This window comes from Lathyrus oleraceus, chromosome 7 (assembly GCF_024323335.1).
Source record: "Lathyrus oleraceus cultivar Zhongwan6 chromosome 7, CAAS_Psat_ZW6_1.0, whole genome shotgun sequence".
Lineage (NCBI taxonomy): Eukaryota > Viridiplantae > Streptophyta > Magnoliopsida > Fabales > Fabaceae > Lathyrus > Lathyrus oleraceus.
Window position 1 is genome coordinate 470,788,460 of NC_066585.1, and position 20,128 is coordinate 470,808,587.

A 20,128-nucleotide genomic window follows, 5' to 3' on the forward strand; every position below is an offset into this window, starting at 1 on the left:
ATGTTATGAAGAAAGAGAAGAATACAATATCAAAGGAGGACAACCTTGAAGATCTTGCTTTGAGAAGCTTAGATCGTTATTAGGTTAGCTTAGGTTCTCTCATTGGCTTGGGAGAACAATTGCGCTAGGGGCCATAACTGTTTCATTTTGTATATATGTTGATGCATGTGAATGTATGTTGATGCACGTGAGAGACGATTTATATGATAAATAAGCCGGAGAGATCAGTATAATTGCAAATTCCCTCAAATTAAATATTAAGTTTATGCATTCCAAGTTTTAGCACTCATCAAGACTAGTATCAAATAATGTAGGTTTCGCCTACGCGAGGTGCATATTCTATACTAGTAAGGTGCGATGGGATAATTGTAATATCCAATTGCTAAAACAATGGGTCAAACATAACTAAACAAATTATAATAAGATTATATATGTTTAGAAGCAAGAGTTGGAAATGATCCATGTGATAGATTGGAACAAGGAGTTATTCACCCAACTAAAATATTCGAGAGTTGTATTAGATATAATTAGAAGGAGTTCCTACCTAAATAACCTAGTTTTGTGTAATCTGCCTACGCAGACTTAAAACAAAGTGAAATGTGGATCTCGACCCACTAGAAAATCTTCCAACGGGATTTTCCGAATCAAATGGTGAGAGTCATTTGTTTTGAGTAAAATAGTGGGAGCATATTTAATTAAAGGCCTAATTAAATATGTTATTGATACTTATGTTTTCATTATTTTCATGTAGATTACCATGACAACAAACACCTCTAACAACATTTTGCGATCAATCCTTGATAAGGAAAAATTGTCTGGGACGAATTTTCTAGATTGACACCGAAATCTGAGGATTATCCTCAAACATGATAGAAAGTTGTATGTCTTGGAGAAACCTGTTCCTGAAGAGGAACCTCCTAGTTCTGCACCTAAGGCAGAAAGAAATACTTATAAGAAGCATGTCGATGATGCCAATGAAACTGCTTGCCCTATGCTAGCTACCATGAACTCAGAGTTGCAAAAGCAACATGAGAACATGGCAGTGTTCGATATGATCGAACACCTGAAGATGCTCTATCAAGAGCAGGCAAGGCATGAAAGATTTGAAGTTTTAAAAGCCCTTTTTAAGGCAAGTTAGATGAGGGAGCCCCTATAGGTCCCCATGTGCTCAAGATGATTGGGTATGTGGAAAACCTTGAGAGGTTGGGTTTTCCCCTCGGAAAGGAACTTGCGACTGATTTGATCTTGCAATCGTTGCCAGATAAATTCAGTCAATTTATCCTTAATTTAAATATGAATGATATGGACAAATCTCTTCCTGAACTGCTAGCCATGTTAAGAATTGTTGAGCAGAATCTGAAGTCAAAAGGGAAGTCCATTCTGATGATCGGAAATAGAAAGAGACAGAACAAAAGACCCACCAAGCAGGGTGATAAAGGGAAAGGCAAGGAAGTTTCCAAATCCAAACCCACTGCTCCTGCTTTGAAGCCTAGTGGAGGCATAGCAAAGGAAGGCACCTGCTTCCATTGCGGTAAGACCGGACACTGGAAGAGAAACTACCCAAAGTACCTGAAAGATAAGAAGAATGGAGTAGAGACTTCAACTTCAGGTATTTTTGTTATTGAAATTAATTTATTAACTTCTGCATCATGGGTATTAGATACTGGATGCGGTTCTCACATTTGTACCAATGTGCAGGGGCTAAAAAGGAGTAGAGATTTGGCAAAAGGTGAAGTTGACCTATGAGTTGGCAATGAAGCAACGGTTGCTGCTTTAGCCATATGAACTTATGTATTGACTTTACCTAGTGGTTTAATAATTCAGTTAGAGAACTGTTATTATGTACCTGCAATTAGCAAGAATATTATTTTTGTTTCTTGTTTGGATAAGTTTGGTTTTTCATTTATAATAAAGAACAATTGTTGCTCCATTTATTTGAATGGTATATTCTATGCTACTGCACAAATGAGCAATGGACTATATGTCCTTGATCATGAAATGCCTATTTATAACATTAATACTAAAAGGATGAAACCTAATGAGTTAAATCCAACTTACCCTTGGCATTGTCGATTAGGCCACATAAATGAGAAACACATTTCCAAACTCCATAAAGATGGACTCTTGGACTCTTTTGATTATGAATCATAAGAGACATGCATATCTTGTTTAATTGGGAAAATGACAAAGTCTCCATTAACAGGAAAAGGTGAAAGAGCTAATGATCTTTTGGCCCTCATACATACTGATGTATATGGACCATTGAACATACCAGCCAGAGGAGGTTTTCAGTACTTCATCACATTTACTGATGATTTCAGTAGATATGGTTATGTGTATTTAAGGAAACACTAATCAGAGTCCTTTGAAAAGTTCAAGGAATTCAAGAATGAAGTACAAAACCAAATAAGTAAGAATATTAAAACTCTTCAATCATATCGAGGTGGTGAGTATTTAAGCCTAGAGTTTGATGACCATCTGAAAGAGTGTGGGATCCTATCCCAACTTACTCCTCCTGGAACACCTCAATAGAACAGTGTATCTGAGAGAAGAAATCGAACCTTGTTAGACATGGTCCGATCTATGATGAGTCACGCCGATCTTCCAAACTCCTTTTAGGGACATGCACTATTAACAACGACTTACACACTTAACTGTGTTCCATCCAAAAAGGTTGAGAAGACACCATATGAGATATGGAGTGGTAAGAAACCACATATGTCTTACATGAAGATTTGGGGTTGCGAAGTTTATGTGAAACGAAAAATTTCAACTAAGCTTGAGCCCAAATCTGGCAAATGCTTATTTGTGGGACATCCTAAAGAAACAAGAGGGTATTACTTCTACAATCCTTCTAAGGACAAAGTGTTTGTCACTCAAACTGGAGTTTTCTTAGAAAAGGATTTTATTTCCAAAGTAATTAGTGGGAGGAAAGTAGAGCTTGAATAAATTCAAGCATCACAAAGCATTGATACACCTATGGAGGAATTAGAGCAGGAAACACAAGTAGTTGTGGAAGAGCAACCTGCTTAAGTAGAACAAGACTAACGTAGGTCAAGCAGGATACGTCACCTACCTGGGAGATATGGATATCTCATGACTGATCAAGGTGATGTATTACTCATGGATCAATATGAGCATGTGACCTACCAAGAGGCCATAACTGGTCCCAAGTCTGAGAAGTGGCTAGAAGCCATGAAATCTGAAATGGATTCCATGTACGCAAACCAGGTTTGGACCTTGGTAGAGCCTCCAGTAGGAGTTAATCCTATAGGATGCAAGTGGGTCTTCAAAAAGAAGACTGACATAGATGGTAAGGTACATACCTATAAGGCAAGACTAGTTGCAAAAGGATATAAATAAATTCATGGGGTTGACTATGGTGAAACCTTTTCACCAGTTGCAATGCTTAAATCTATTCGGATTTTACTTGCTATCGCTGCATGTCATGATTATGGAATATGGCAGATGGATGTCAAAACTGCTTTCCTTAATGGGAATCTTCTTGAGGATGTGTACATGACACAACCTGAAGGATTTGACATACCAGAAGAAGCCCAAAAGATATGTAAGTTACAAAGATAAATCTATGGATTGAAGCAAGCTTCCAGAAGCTGGAATCTTCGTTTTGATGAAACAGTAAAACAATATGGATTCATCAAGAATGAAGATGAGCCTTGTGTCTACAAGAAGGCTAGCGGGACCATGATCATCTTCCTGGTATTATATGTAGATGACATATTACTCATTGGAAACGATGTCCCTACCCTACAACAAGTAAAGTATTGGTTGGGGAAATGCTTTTCTATAAAGGACTTGGGTGAAGCAGCCTATATATTAGGAATTAGGATCTATAGAGATAGATCACAAAAACCGCGTGGCCTAAGTCATAGTGCATACATAGACAAAGTGTTGAGACGCTTTAATATGCATGATTCCAAGAAAGGATTCATGCCTATGCAACATGGCATGTGTCTATCGAAAACACAACTCCCTTCAACTAGGGAAGAAAGGGATCGCATGAATAAGATTCCATATGCATATGCAATAGGATCTATCATGTATGCCATGTTATGTATGATGCGTTGTTTTACGCAAGTGTACGAACGCGTCAGAGTAATATAAAAGATTGTCGAATCCACAGAGACCAAATGTCAATCTATCGTTATCTATTATTATGGTGTTTATCTAAGGTAATCGAAACAGGGTTTTTAAGAGTGCACAATGAAAAATAAAGTATTAAATTAAATTCAATTAATAAAGACAGGTTTGAATGTAATTCACATAATCAATTAATAATCCAAGTACTTGCTAATAAAATTACTTATAGGCAGTGTTTTGTACTTTGAAAAGAACCAATTTAACGGGAACTGTCACTTTCGCGTATTCAGAACCGAGTTGTACTCCCTAATCAAACCCTTTTATTGTCACTTATAAAAAGGCGCGCATTGCGTTATAGTAGTAAACCTATTTTTAAGAAATATAGTGTCTTGACTTAGTTGAAAAGTATTTTGACCTGGATTTCTTAACCAAAAGAGGTTCTCACGAACCAGACTCTAAACCTATAAACGCGTCCGAAAATAGTTTTAAATTCACTTTTCTTTTTAAGTTAAAAACTCCTAATGAACTAAACAAAGCGCTTTTGCTGTATTTGAAATAGTTAAAAACAACTAAGTTTAAACAGACGTCGGGCGACTTTCGATCTTACCCAACGGAAATTAAGTGCGGGAAAACTTAAGTTGAAAGTTAAAATAGCCCTTAAGTGTTTCTAGGAACAATTGTACGAATTATCGGTTCAATTACGGTCCTTACATTCCAACCTTTATAGGTTTAGCTAGACATGGTAAAGTAAAGATGCATTTTAATTTAAATAAAAGTAGTGCGAGTGCGGGAAATTAGATAAAAGTAGTGCGGTGCAAGAAGTAAATAAAAGTAGTGCAGTGTGGGAAAGTAAACAAAGTAAAGGCAGTGCGGGAAATAAATAAAAGTAGTGTGAGTTCGAGAAAGTAAACAAAGTAAAGGCAGTGCGGGAAATAAATAAAAGTAGTGCGAGTGCAGGAAAGTAAACAAAGTAAAGGCAGTGCGGGAAATAAATAAAGTAAAGTGCGAGTGCGGGAAAGTAAAGTAGACAAAGGTAAAGTAATAAAACCTGCTCTAATCGGAGGGTTGAATAAAGTGCGTAACAGAAATAAAAATGGCGGTAGGATTAACTTTCTTCCAAAGTGCTCCAGACTCGATTACACAGTGTGGCAACACTCCGATGTGAAGCGATCACCACTTTTACACAATACTGATATATGCCTAGTTGTAACTAAGTTTGGATGATGAAACAAATGAAATCAAGGCTCTATTTATAAGCAAGGAAAATAATGGAAATGACAAGGATGCTCCTCAGTTTGAAAATGGGAGGGAAACATATTGTTCTTGTGGCGCCCGCCACAAGAGGAAATTGTGGCGCCCAAGTGGAGATAATGGGAGATGTGGCAATTGAGGAGAAGTTGGAACTGGGACACGTCATGGCTGGACCCATGGCGCCAGCCACAGTTGGAGCCACAAGTGTAAAATGCTGATTTTTAGGCTTTTTAGCTCATTTTCACTCCTTTTCTCGATCGGGGCTCCGATTAGACTAAAAACCTGAAAACAAAGAAAAACATAGTAATAACATAACAAAATAACAATGAAACAACTAAAATGCATGCGAAATCGGAGTCGAAAATACAGTGAATTTCAGTGTCATCAAATTCTCCCACACTTAAACCCTTGCTTGTCCTCAAGCAAAACACTTAAAAGCTCCAAGAAGAAAAACCGGTGTCAACGAGTGATTCGGGCTAGAAAGGCTTCTAAGTTCAAGTCGGGATGCAGTGATAGGTACTAACTGAGTGATCTAAGGGTATCTTGATGACACTTATCCGCAGACACGGACATAAACTCCATTCCTATATTAACCAACCCATATTATCCCATAATACCTAGGCCTACCTCTTCATCTCTTTTTCGGTCCTTTTCATTTAGGCGCAATCACATTAAGCCCGTTATCCGTACATGCTTCATAGCAGAGTGACCGGTTAGTGATTCTGATCCTAAACATGGGGTTTCTGGCACATAAATCTGTGCAAACCCTTTTATTTGACCCAAATGCAGTTGTGGGGGATCGGATCATAATCCGCCCTACCGAGTTCAGCGTCAGATACCTCTGAACCAACTAACAGCGGGTGAGTTTTTTTTTTCTTTTTCTTTTGCAGCAAATTTTTACAACTTTTTGGTTTAAATGACTTTGTGAGGGTCACCTATCCCAGAGTTGCCTTTTTCTTTTATTTATTTCACTGGATCATTCACTTATGTTCATCGGTCCCCTACGTAGAGGATGCTTAGGCCGTAGCTGACTGCTGGAATAAACTACTGAGGAATATACTGAAATGATAATTGAGGCTATGGTATATGGGGTTTCGGGAATGATTCCTATATTCATGAAGTCTATGGTGCTAAAATGATACTGATGTTTCTAAAAGTTCTCCCAAGTCACCACATCCTAACTCAAACCTGTCTTAAAGCTCAAAAAACTTTCAGAATAACACCGTTTTCTTTTGCAAAATTTTTTGGTAGGGCTAAAGGAATGGGGAGATTTAGGATGTACTAAAGATACACTATACCGGTGACTCGTCAGACACATGCATTTTCTAAAATACTCTAACTAAAAGAAAAATAAAACAAAGTAAACAACTAAAAAGCAATAAAAATAAACAATCTAACTAAAAACAGCAAAGAAAAATAGAAAGCGATAAAATCTCCTCCCACACTTAAATCGAACATCGTCCCCAATGTTTCGAAATAAGATAAGGGGAGAGTAACCTGTCACACTACTGCTGACCACTGGTTCCTTCGCCATCCTGAGGTGGACGACGGGATCTGCTGCGACGACGGTCTCTCTGATCCATCCTGGCCGATAAGGCATTCTGAGCAGTCCTCACCTCTCGAAGGTTGCCTAAAATGGAACCCTGAGTGGCCTCCATAAGTGCAAAGTGCTCACAGTGGTAGTTTCGTTGACGGGATTGCTCGTTTGTGATTGCAAGCAGAGTCTGTGCAACAGTCGTATAGGATCGATCTGTCCTCCGCTGCGATTCTTGCATGAAGCTCATGTTGTCCGCCAGTTGTTGCTGAATGGTAGAGAGTAGGTCATCACGCCTTTGTTCTCTAGCCATGTGGTCGCGCCACATCTCCTTAGTATTATAGAATCCAGGAGCAGAACCTGCAAAAGAAGAAGATGATGCAGTGTGTGGTGGTGAAGGGTGATGGGGGGACACATGAGGTACGGGACATTGCTCTCTCCGATCAAACTCTTCATTAGTGTCGTGTCCCTCCTCATCAGGAACATTAGGAGGAAGTGGACCTAAAACAGGTGGCGCATCTAAAACATATGTCCAGTTCCTTTCATTACGTACATCAGTACGTCTAGTGCACGGTAAGACAACAGATGTGGTAGCTATACCATGAATCATAAGCACATAACCTCCCTCTCTTCTCACTCGGTACAATTTCATATCTCTCAGAAATTTAAGGTTGATTATGTGAGGAGCTAAGGGAACTAAGGTAGTTATCTTGTTGTTCAGGTTAAGAGCCCGAGCAATAGACGTAATGAGTCCTCCAAAAATAATAGGTCCCGCTTTATTAAGAGTTAAAGCCATATGAGCAATCATAAACGGGACCGAATTAATCCTCCTATTTGTGAGGCTTACTTGTAAAAATAGAAGCTCCCGAGCATTAACCTTGTTTGGATTCTCCCGGCCAAAAATAGTACATGCCAACAGATATCTAAAAACTCTAATGCTCAGGTTATGGATGGTCGAGGCAAGAATTCCTTTAAAAGAATTTATTGAAGTATTAGACAATCTCTGCCAGAAGGAAAACACCTCGACCGACCAATCTGAATCCAAAGGGGCCTCACAAATAGCACCTTCCCCATGAGGAATACCTAACAGACTTGCTAGTTCGTCGGTACTAAACTCATAGTCAACAGCAAACATTCGAAAGTTAACAGTACCAATTGTACTAGCAGTGTTAGGACTGACAATATAAATTAAAGAACTTAAAAACTCAACTGTCAATCGCTCATAGGTAGGCTCTCTGTTTAAAAAGATAGTGTGTAAGCCTAGAAAATCTAACAAATGAAAAACACTATGGTAGATACCCAAAGTATAAAGACAGTTATCATCCACGTACCTTGTCGGGAGAATTTCCTGATTTTGCAATCTTTCAATAATCCTTCTTTGCCTATCCCCAGGTTTCCCTTCGCGAAGAATATATTTGTTGAACTCCATTGCTTTGCTCTTTGAATATGTTGAAGAAGATGAAAATGGGTTTATATATATAGAATGGTAAATGTGGGATTTTTATGGATATTGGTGGATGAAAATTAAAATGGAAGTTGGAAAGGTAAATTGTATGGTGGGAAGATGAGAAATGTAGGAGCTTTTATGGGGTTCAAGGGAGTTTTTGGAAGAGGAAAAAATGGGTTTTGGAAGTTTGAAGGGTTAAAAATGATGAATTCTTTGAATCTGCCCCGCTTATACCAGACGTCATGGCAGGCGCCACCAGAGCAATTGAAGTTGGGCCGAAATTTGAATATTGGTATGGGCTTCTCTATGCTTTTTTTGGTATGGGGGTCCGGATAGCGTTTTCATTGTTTTTCCTAATGAAATAAGGCTGGCACAATTTTATGAAAATAAAATTTAAACATTAGACAAATAAATAAATAAATAATACTATTATACTATAATAAAGGAAATAAATACATAATATATATATATATATATATATATATATATATATATATATATATATATATATATGTGGAAATATCAAAGTGCTAACATAATTTGAAAATATATCACATGCGATAATATAAAATAAGTTTGGGAAATGCGAAAAAATAATATAAGCATAAATAAGAAAAGGTAAACGAGACGGTAAACTCAAACAGCAGGGGGCTCCTCTGCCTAACTGGATCCATGAAGCACGGCTATCTCCTGACGAAGCTCTGCTATCTCTTGGTACAAACAATCAGCCTCAGTAGCATGTGTAAGATCGGATACCACAATCTGTAAAGTAAGGTCAGCCACCTCCTGCCTAAGCTCGGTAATCTCTCTGCGACACTCGGCAATCTGCGTGTGGACATCTGGGGTATGCAAAGATAAATTATTAGAGAGCACAGTAATTCTGGGTGAAAGTGGTGTAGGAGTATAATCGGCAATAGGAGGGGATCTAGGCTCCTCAACAGTCTCTCCATGACCTTCCAAAGCATAACTCCAGTTAGCTAGGTCATGAACACTGGTCATCATCGGGTCTGGCAGTGTAAAGTAGTGTATCATCTCGCTATCAATCAACAATCTGAACTGTCTGGGATTGAAAGAGGATCTCCTCATCAATCCTCTGGTCAAGCAGAACTCAATATCCATAGTAGTGTATCCATAGAAAGTCCTGAGGTGGAGCAGCTTGTGGGATAGGCCTAAAGCAATGGCAATCTGCGTGACAATCCCTCCTATATGAATAACTCCTTCGGATGATCTGGCAACATTGCTAAGGCCACACGGTAGGAAATTCCCACATGCCGCAGGGCGTGACTGGGATGCACATAATAACAAAAATATCTCCATCTCACTCAGCAGAGTCTCAACATCTGGTCTTCCAAGAAAGAAGTGCGCCAGTATCATTTGGAAGTACCTCATAGCAGGGTTGTGGATAACCTGGGACAACTGAGTGGAAGGATCCTGACTCCCTCCACCAGAGATATCGCTCCAGAATTTATCCACTTCCTTACTCATAAAGTATCCCATTGGCGTCTCAGGGATAGCGTCGGGGGTAGTCTGAAAACCTAATAAGTCACCGAACTTCTTCTGGTTGAAAGAGTACTCAGTCCCGAATAGCCTGAAAATAGCATGTCCATCTGGTCCGGAGTAAGAATCATAATCAAACGAGCTGAGGAACTGCACAGTCAGGTTCCTGTAGGTGTTGTTCATGTCATCAGCGAATTCATCCCATTGGAGTTCGTGGCACAGGAATCTGATGCTTGGCTCAATGCCTAGGGCGTCCATGCAATCCTGGTCCGGATAGCGTGTAGGTGCCATAGGGCGCTGGTAGAGAACTATGTAACGCTCCCTCTGGGCGTCATCTCTGAAAGCCACATGCATGTCATCAAAGTTTTGCATCCTGCAAAGGTTAGGGAAAAGGATCCTGAAAACACAAACATTGCAAATGATATTTAGTCCTGACGAAAATATGATTAAAAATAAAATAAATTAAATAAATGCAAAAAAAAGTAAAATAAGATAAGAAAACCGTGGGTTGCCTTCCAAGCAGCGCTTGTTTAACGTCGTTAGCTTGACGATTGGAACTTATACATCTGTCGTAGGAATTGGTGGATCTATCAGAGTGTGGCTGGAGTAGTCTGTCGGAATGTCTCCTCCTTCATAGAGCTTCAGTCTTTTCCCATTTACAATGAATGGACTACAGGTTTCGTTCTTGATTTCTACAGCTCCGGATCTCAGAATCTTAGATAGTTTGAAAGGGCCAGTCCATCTTGAACGCAACTTCCCAGGGAAAAGTCGTAACCTAGAGTTGAACAGGAGAACATGGTCGCCTATATTGAAATCTTTTTTCACAATTCTTTTGTCATGCCAAGCTTTTGTTCTCTCTTTGTATATTTTGGCATTCTCGTAGGCAGATTGCCTGAGTTCTTCCAGTTTGTGGATGTCAAGGATACGCTTTTCACCAGCGGTCAGGTAATCCAAATTCAAAGTTTTAATGGCCCAATAGGCCTTATGCTCTAATTCAAAAGGTAAATGACAGGATTTTCCATAGACGGTAGGGAGTTGTTCCTATAGGGGTTTTGAAAGCGGTTTTGTAGGCCCATAATGCTTCTTGGAGCTTCTGAGACCAGTCTCTTCTAGATATAGAAACAGTTTTTTCTAGAATTTGTTTTATCTCCCTATTGGATACTTCTACTTGGCCACTAGTCTGTGGGTGGTATGGTGTTGCTACTCTATGCCTAACTCCATATTTGCTTAAAAGTTTATCAAATATTCTTGATATAAAGTGCGATCCTCCATCACTTATGACTAAACGGGGTGTTCCAAATTTGGGGAATATGTAGTTTTTAAATAACTTGATCACCACTCTAGTGTCGTTTGCGGGTGCAGCTATAGCTTCAATCCACTTAGACACGTAGTCCACAGCTACTAAGATATACTTGTTTCCTAAGGATGGTGGGAAAGGTCCCATGAAATTTATACCCCAAACGTCGAAAAGTTCTACTTCTTGAATGTTTCTTAGAGGCATTTCGTCACGTCTTGAAATATTTCCCGTGCATTGGCATCTATCACATTTGACAATGCAAGCATGGACATCGCGCCACATGGTAGGCCAGAACAGGCCAGCTTGAAGAATCTTGGCGTATGTCTTAGAGGTGCTCACACGTCCACCATAGGGTGCAGAGTGACAATGCTCAATTATACTTTTTACCTCCTCTTCTGGAACGCAACGACGAAAAATGTCGTCTTTACCCCTTTTGAAAAGGAGCGTTTCGTCCCAATAAAAGTTTCATACATCGTTGAAGAACTTCTTCTTCCGGTGGTAGTCAAAATCAGGGGGTATGATATCAGCAACTAGGTAATTAACAAAGTTTGCATACCATGGCACGTTACTTACAACTAAGGATTTTTGGAAGTGCTCATGAGGGCCTAGGCTATCGTCTTTAATGGTTTCTAGTTTAGCTATCAGTCTATCATAGGAAAAATCATCATTTATGGGTACGAAGTCTGGTTTCAGGTGTTCTAGCCTAGAAAGGTGATTAACTACTACATTTTCAGTGCCTTTTTTATCTCGGATATCTAAATCAAACTCTTGTAGTAACAGAATCCATCGGAGTAACCTGGGCTTGGAATCTTTTTTACTTAATAGGTAACGAATGGCAGCATGATCAGTGTAAACTATAATTTTGGCTCCTACTAGATAAGATATGAATTTGTCTATAGCAAAAACTACAACTAGTAGTTCCTTTTCAGTTGTTGCATAGTTAAGTTGGGCAGCGTTTAGGGTTCTACTGGCATAATAAATCACATGTAATTTTTTATCTTTCCTTTGTCCTAAAACGGCTCCAACGGCATAATCACTAGCGTCGCACATTATCTCAAAAGGTTCTGACCAATCAGGGGGTTGCATGATGGGTGCTGAAATCAACGCTTGCTTTAAAAGATTAAATGCTTCATTACATTTTTCATCGAAAATGAATTCAGCATCTTTCATTAAAAGGTCAGTTAAAGGTTTAGTTATTTTGGAGAAGTCCTTGATAAAACGCCGGTAGAATCCAGCATGTCCAAGGAAACTTCGGACTTCTCTGATAGTTTTGGGTGGTTTTAGATTCTCTATGACTTCTATCTTAGCTCTATCTACCTCAATACCTTTTTCGGAAACTATATGTCCTAAAACAATCCCTTCGGTGACCATGAAATGACACTTTTCCCAGTTTAGCATAAGGTTCACCTCCATGCATCTCTCCAGGATTTTCTCAAGGTTAGCAAAACAATTTTTGAAATCAAATCCGTAAACCGAGAAATCATCCATAAATACTTCCATGATACCATCTAGGTAATCTGCAAAGATTGACATCATGCAGCGTTGGAAAGTAGCTGGGGCATTACAGAGACCGAATGGCATTCGTCTGTAGGTAAAAGTTCCATAAGGGCATGTGAAAGTAGTTTTCTCTTTATCTTCGGGGTGGATAGGTATTTGGAAGAATCCAGAGTATCCATCTAGATAGCAGAAGTAAGAGTGTCTGGCTAGACGCTCCAACATCTGGTCTATAAATGGTAAAGGGAAATGATCCTTCCTGGTTGCTTTATTTAACTTTCTGTAGTTTATGCACATCCGTCATCCTCCTTCTATTCGTTTTGCTACATGTTCGCCTTTATCGTTTTGCACTACTGTGATGCCTCCCTTTTTAGGTACTATATGAACAGGGCTCACCCACTTACTATCCGAGATCTGATAGATTATACCTGCCTCAAGTAGCCTAAGAACTTCTCTTTTAACAACATCACTCATTATAGGGTTTATTCTTCTCTGATGTTCTTTGGAGGGCTTTGAATCTTCTTCAAGCAAAATCCGATGCATGCATACGGATGGGCTTATACCTTTCAGATCAGAGATATTATATCCTAAGGCTGAGGGATATCTTCGTAAAACATCTAAGAGTTGGTCTGTTTCCTCTTGGCTCAAGGTAGCACTGACTATAACTGGACGATTCATCTCTTCATCGAGGAACTCATATCTCAGGTTCTTAGGCAGTTCCTTAAGTTCTAAGGTTGGTTTCTTAGGGCATGGCATATGATCTGGGGTAAGGGATAAACATTCGTAAAGGTTATCATTGATGTAGGGCTTCCTAAAGTTATCATCTTCTAGTATGAGAGTTGATGGCAACTTAATTGTTTTTATGATTTCTTCTTGTTCTATTTCCCTAACGCATTCATCAATGATATCTATGGCATAACATGCGTCTCCCATCACAGGTGCCGTAAGAAATTTCGAAAGTATAAATTCTATCTTCTCGTCACCTACCTCAAAGGTCAACTTTCCTCTTTTGACATCTATTATGGCTCCTGCAGTTGATAAGAATGGTCTACCTAGAAGGATTGGTATATCATTATCCTCTTTGATGTCCATGACAACAAAATCAGTAGGGATAAATAACTGACCTATCCTAACAGGGACATCTTCTAATATGCCTATCGGATACTTAACAGATCTATCGGCTAATTGAAGTGACATCTTAGTAGGCTGTAATTCTCCTAAGTTTAACCTCTCACAAACTGTTAAAGGCATTAAGCTCACACTAGCTCCTAAGTCTATAAAAGCTTTTTCGATGACATGACTTCCCAAAAGACAAGGAATGGAGAAATTTCCAGGATCTTTATCTTTTTTGGCTAACTTATTCTCGGAAATAGAATTGCATTCCAAGGGCTTCGAATCGTCGAGTCTACGTTTGTTGGTAAGGATATCTTTGAGAAACTTTGCATAAGAAGGTATTTGGGTGATGGCTTTTGTGAAAGGGATTTCTACGTGAAGTTTTTCTATAACCTTAATGAATTTCTGATACTGGTTATCGATTTGGGTTTGTTTTAGTCTTTGCGGATATGGTATCGGTGGTTTGTATGGCAGGGGTGGTACATAGGTTTTGTCTTTAGGTTCTTCTCCTTTTTCTTGACCTTCCTGTTTTTCAGATTCCTTTGGTTCCTTTACTTCGTCCGTGGGCTCGGTATATTCCTTAGAAGTTTTGAGTTCACTCAATCTTGGGTTAGATGGCTCATCATAAGCAGTCCCACTTTGTAGGGTAATGACATTGGCTTGTCCTCTCGGATTCTGTTGAGGTTGTCCAGGGAACTGTCCTCCAGGTGTAGTCTGGGGGGCTTGGTTTAAAGCTACCTGAGAGATCTGAGTTTCAAGCATCTTAGTGTGAGTAACTATTTGGTCAACCTTGGTTCCTAACTGGGTAATCAGTTTGTTAACGTGAATGTTCTGGTTCATGAACTCTTTGTTTTGTTGGGTTTGAGCAGTGATAAAATTTTCCATAATTTTCTCAAGGCTCGACTTTGGTGGCACAGGTTGCATATGTTGATTTGGTCTTGGGGCTTGGTAACCTGGTCTCGGAGGTGCAGTATTTTGGATAGAGTTATTGTTCTTATAGGAGAAGTTCGGGTGATTCCTCCATCCAGGGTTGTAGGTATTCGAATATGGGTTCCCTTGGGCGTAGTTCACTTGCTCAGAGTTGGTTTCGTTTAAGAGACTGCATTCTGCAGATTGGTGTCCTTTGGTTCCACATATCTCACAATCCGACGAAACTACAGCTGTAGTATTCGGGTTTATGCACATATGCTCAACCTTGAGGGCCAACGCGTCCATTTTAGCTTGCATAATGTCTATAGAGCTTAACTCATGTACTCCTCCTTGGGCTTCCTTCTTCTCAATTGTCGCTCGTTCGACTCCCCATGATTGATGGTTTTGAGCCATATCTTCGATGAGGGCACTAGCTTCAGGATAAGGTTTGTTCATCAGTGCACCGCCCGCGGCAGCGTCGATGGTTATTTTAGTGTTATAATGAAGTCCATTATAGAAGGTCTAAATGATTGACCAATTTTCTAAACCATGATGTGGTCATGCTCTTAACAGCTCTTTATATCTCTCCCAAGCTTCGAACAACGATCCTCCTTGATTCTGGGTAAATCTGGTTATTTGGTTTCGAAGAACGGTGGTCTTACTTGGGGGAAAGTATCTAGCAAGGAATACTTTTCTAAGGTTATCCCAAGTTGTTATGGAATTGGGTGAAAGAGAATCTAACCATGATAGGGCTTTATCTCTGAGGGAGAAAGGGAATAATCTTAAACGGATTGTCTCAGGAGATGCTCCATTGGTTTAAAAAGTGTCTGCTAATTGGAGAAAGATTTTTAAATGTTGGTTTGGGTTCTCAGTAGCGAGACCTGCGAACTGTCTCTGTTGCACTAGTTGCAACAGGGAGGGTTTAAGTTCGAAATTATTAGCTGGGATGGTTGGGTTTACTATACTAGAACTAGGTTCTTCATTGGATGGTTGGGCGAAGTCCTTAAGAGGTTTTTGATTTTGATATTCGGCCATAGCTCTCCTAATTCTATGGAAAAATAAACGTGTGCGAGCGTAACGTTCAGGTTTCGCCAGAGGATCTACTAAGCTTCCGGTGCTGCGAGTCCTTCGCATTGACTGGCAGGTAACAACCTAAGTCTAAACGATATAACAACAGGGTACGCAATTTGACGAAATTGGTCCCCGGCAACGACGCCAAAAACTTGATGCGTTATTTTTCGCAAGTGTACGAACGCGTCAGGGTAATATAAAAGATTGTCGAATCCACAGAGACCAAATGTCAATCTATCGTTATCTATTGTTATGGTGTTTATCTAAGGTAATCGAAACAGGGTTTTTAAGAGTGCACAATGAAAAATAAAGTATTAAATTAAATTAAATTAATAAAGACAGGTTCGAATGTAATTTACATAATCAATTAATAATCCAAGTACTTGCTAATAGAATTACTTATGGGCAGTGTTTTCTACTTTGAAAAGAACCAATTTAACGGGAACTGTCGCTTTCGCGTATTCAGAACCGAGTTGTACTCCCTAATCAAACCCTCTTATTGTCACTTATAAAAAGGCGCGCATTGCGTTAGAGTAGTAAACCTATTTTTAAGAAATATAGTGTCTTGACTAAGTTGAAAAGTATTTTGACCTGGATTTCTTAACCAAAAGAGGTTCTCACGAACCAGACTCTAAACTTATAAACGCGTCCGAATATAGTTTTAAAATCACTTTTCTTTTTAAGTTAAAAACTCCTAATGAACTAAACAAAGCGCTTTTGCTGTATTTGAAATAGTTAAAAACAACTAAGTTTAAACAGACGTCGGACGACTTTCGATCTTACCCAACGGAAATTAAGTGCGGGAAAACTTAAGTTGAAAGTTAAAATAGCCCTTAAGTGTTTCTACGAACAATTGCACGGATTATCGGTTCAATTACGATCCTTACATTCTAACCTTTATAGGTTTAGCTAGACATGGTAAAGTAAAGATGCATTTTAATTTAAATAAAAGTAGTGTGAGTGTGGGAAATTAAATAAAAGTAGTGCGGTGCAAGAAGTAAATAAAAATAGTGCAGTGCGCGAAAGTAAACAAAGTAAAGGCAGTGCAGGAAATAAATAAAAGTAGTGCGAGTGCGGGAAAGTAAACAAAGTAAAGGCAGTGCGGGAAATAAATAAAAGTAGTGCGAGTGTGGGAAAGTAAACAAAGTAAAGGCAGTGCGGGAAATAAATAAAGTAAAGTGAGAGTGCGGGAAAGTAAAGTAGACAAAGGTAAAGCAATAAAACCTGCTCCAATTGGAGGGTCGAATAAAGTGCGTAACAGATATAAAAATGGCGGCAGGATTAACTTCCTTCCAAAGTGCTCCAAACTCGATTACAGACTCGATTACACAGTGTGGCAACACTCCGATGTGAAACGATTACCACTTTTACACAATACTGATATATGCCTAGTTGTAACTAAGTTTGGATGATGAAACAAATGGAATCAAGGCTATATTTATAAGCAAGGAAAATAATGGAAATGACAAGGATGCCCCTCAGTTTGAAAATGGGAGGGAAACATATTGTTCTTGTGGCGCCCGCCACAAGAGGAAATTGTGGCGCCCAAGTGGAGATAATGGGAGATGTGGCAGTTGAGGAGAATTTAGAACTGGGACACGTCATGGCTGGACACATGGCGCCAGCCACAGTGGGAGCCACAAGTGTAAAATGTTGATTTTTAGGCTTTTTAGCTCATTTTCACTCCTTTTCTCGATCGGGGCTCCGATTAGACTGAAAACCTGAAAATAAAGAAAAACATAGTAATAACATAACAAAATAACAATGAAACAACTAAAATGCATGCGAAATCGGAGTCGAAAATACGGTGAATTTCAGTGTCAGCAATGTACTCGACCAGATGTCTCGTATGCTTTAAGTGCAGTGAGTAGGTACCAATCTGATCCCGGTGATGCTCATTGGGTAGCTGTCAAGAATATCCTTAAGTATTTGAGAAGGACTAAGGACCCATTCTTGATATATAGAGGTCAGGAAGAGCATGCTGTAATTGGATACACCGATGCTAGCTTCCAGACAGATAAGGATGACTTTAGATCACAATCTGGTTATATGTTTTGCTTAAACGGTGGCTATGAGCTGGAAAAGTTCAAAGCAAGATACAGTTGATGATTCTACAACCGAGGTCGAGTATATTGTTGCCTAAAGTTCAGCAAAGAAAGTTGTTTGGATCAAAAAGTTCATTAGTGAACTTGGCACAGTTCCTAGCATTGTGGATCCCATTGGTCTCTATTGTGATAACAATGGTGTTATCGCACAAGCTAAAGAGCCTAGATCTCACCAACGATCCAAACACATATTTAGGCGTTATCACCTCATTCGAGAGATAATAGATAGAGGAGATGTGAAAATATGCAGAGTACCTACACTTGACAATATTGCTGACCCATTGACAAAGCCTCTTGCGCAACAGAAGTATGATGACCATACTAGATCTACGAGCATTAGGGGAATGCCTGGTTGGCTCTAGTGCTAGTGGGAGATTGTTGGTGTAATTCATAAAGGCCAATACTTTTGGTACTTGTATCGAATTATTTATTAATAATAAAAGGTTTTTTCTTTATTATGTTCGTTTAATAAAGTCCCTAGAATAACTAGTCCGTTTAATGTATCAAGTGTGACTTAATCATGAGATCCCATTAAACATAAGGACACTATTCTTAAAGTATTCATAGTCGAGCTTTATTGTAAAGTGGGATAACATTAAAGCATTAAGGCTATTATGTATATAGACTGATGATCACATCTCATGGATCATGGATAAGGAGTTATCAAGTCTTAAACATATGTATGAATATTAAGAGTAATATTTATACTGGATTGACCCGCTATGAGAATACTATATAGAATGTTATGCAAAATGTCATAAGTTATTCTCATGGTGATATTAGTGTATACCGCCATTCGACCTGAAACCACTATGGACCCTAGATGTATAGTCAAGTGCCTTATTGCTGATCAAACATTGTCCGTAACTAGATGACCATAAAGACAATTGATGGGTACTCCACGAAGCATGCTGAGGGACATAAGTGACCTAGATGGAATTTGCCCATCCTGCGTAACAGGATAAATGTCTAAGGGCCCAATATTGAATTGGACAAGGATGACACGGTCTATGCCTTGTGTTCAATATATACATAAGGGCAAAAAGGGTAATTATACACATAAGTATTATCACAAAAGGATTTGTCAGATCACATGACATTTTCGTGCCTTGGGTAGTAGTGATGTGTTGCTAGATACCACTCACTGTTTATTATGTTAAATACGTGATTTAATATAATTGCTAATGTCGCGAAAAGCCTACAGGGTCACACACAAAAGGACGGATTGATGAGAGATATAGTAAATAAGGAACACCGTAAGGTACGATGCACTTAAGTGAATTGTAGAACATCGTAAGGTACGATATACTTAAGTAGAATACGAAATATGGTAAGGTACCACACATTTAAGTGATTTTGGCATATCATAAGATATGGGCCACATACGGTTAAATGGGCTTTTTAGCTTGCAGCCCACACAGGTGATTCTATAAATAGACCCCTTATGCAGAAGCATTGGTGCAGTTGAAATTTTGTCTCTCTCTCTCTCTCTTACTCAAAGCCTTCATTTGTAGCATCTAGCGCTGAGATTGAATGAATTTGTTCGTGTGGACTGAGTAGAGGTGTTGTTACCATTCAACATTCATGATCACTCCTTAGATCTGCATCCAAGGTTTCAATCGCCACAAGAGGTAACGATTCTATCACTGATCATGCCCATTCGTAAGGATCACTAAAGAAGAACTTTTTTTTATTTCCGTTGCATTTTGGATCGCTATTATCCTACACATTCATCTGTGACCAACTGTTGGGCTTAGAGGATTTTATTAGGACCCTTACATATGGACCTTGCCCTATCTCTTGAAACTTTGCCCTAACTTGGATTTTCATTTGTAACTTGCAATCTTTTATTGTAAGAATGACATCATGACACTACCCTAGGGAGACAAGTTTTGTAAGCCCATTATCCACTTGTTAGCATATGTCACTATATACACACAAGGCTTTCTCTTGGGATATCTTACAACGAGACCCTTTATTTCTTGTTTTGATTACTTTATAAATATCCATGTACGCCACCATTTCAAAATCAAAATCAATAAACCCTTAATTCAACGTCAAGCTAAATTTTCTTAATCAAATCCAAAAATACAATAAAAATATGATTAGTATTGTGCGCCACAAGCCTTAAGTGGTGAGGAACGAGTAAGTATGAAGCTCTCATACCCTTACTTTGATTATTTTGGACACAAGACGCTTGACTTGTTTATCTAAAATATTCGCCTCAGCCCATAGTCTTTAGTGCAATCTAATCACAAATAATCTTTTCATAAACCCTAAAATCAACATCAACCCATCAAACTCATTTT

At 39.0% G+C, this 20,128-nt stretch overlaps 1 non-coding gene across 1 annotated transcript; it reads left to right on the forward strand.

The window, feature by feature from the left end:
• Positions 1 to 15,187: 15,187 nt before the first annotated feature.
• On the forward strand, positions 15,188 to 15,294 carry LOC127109251 (small nucleolar RNA R71). Its single transcript, XR_007796581.1, has one exon. It is a non-coding gene; the product is annotated as a small nucleolar RNA R71 (small nucleolar RNA).
• Positions 15,295 to 20,128: the final 4,834 nt, after the last annotated feature.